General features: G+C 53.8%; 1 protein-coding gene across 1 annotated transcript in view; it reads left to right on the top strand.

Annotated features, from left to right (window-relative positions):
• FGF9 (fibroblast growth factor 9) overlaps positions 1 to 708 on the top strand; it is a 27,794-nt gene that overhangs the window by 1,771 nt on the left and 25,315 nt on the right. The window lies entirely within an intron of this gene.

Raw genomic sequence — 708 nt, 5'->3', positions numbered from 1 at the left:
CGGTGCCCGGCGCCCCGGGAAGGAGGGAGCGCAGGTGGGGTCCGTGCTCACCCGTAACCCGCCGGGAAGCCTGCGCCAAAACCTGCCTTTCCCCAGCTATGTGGCGTGTCAAGCTGGCAGCGAATTTGAAAGAGCGTTCCCTGGATTTCATTTCCAGGGGACGCTATTTGTGACTCAGCAGCGAGGGCTGGAGGGCTCGTGGCTTCGGCCACTCTTAAGAGCCTGTGCATGCACACAGGCACACATGCACACGCACACGCGAGTCAAGTGGGCCTGGAGCTTCTTTGCTGCCAGGGAGACTGTTAAAGGCCCGGCAGATTGAATGTACGAAAGTAACTAAAACAGCCTGGATGAGCTGATTCTTTGTTTTTTTTAAGGAGGGGTGAGGAAAATACGCCAGGTTAGCTCGCCACGCTCCCAGCTGTTGGAAGGAGTTAACTTGTGAGTGAACCAACCTGACAGCACTTAAATTCGGTCGTAAAAACAAGGTCTTGTGGTGATTTTTTTTTCTCTCTTCGTATTTTAATGCCAGATGTGGAACGATATCTAAACTGTATTTTATTGCTTTGTGAAGCTGTTTAGATAATACCGGTGTTGTAGGAGATGATCTCCAAAGGGCGCAGAAGGGAAGGGGCGGGGGGGGGAGGGAAAAGGAGAGGGCCGAGTCTCGCATGGTCGCAGGGTTATCCTCCATCCCCCGCCAGCCGC

The sequence above is a fragment of the Aptenodytes forsteri genome, unplaced genomic scaffold, assembly GCF_000699145.1.
Source record: "Aptenodytes forsteri isolate BGI_AS27 unplaced genomic scaffold, ASM69914v1 Scaffold307, whole genome shotgun sequence".
NCBI classification, from domain to species: Eukaryota; Metazoa; Chordata; class Aves; order Sphenisciformes; family Spheniscidae; genus Aptenodytes; species Aptenodytes forsteri.
This window is presented reverse-complemented; position numbering and strand designations above follow the sequence as displayed.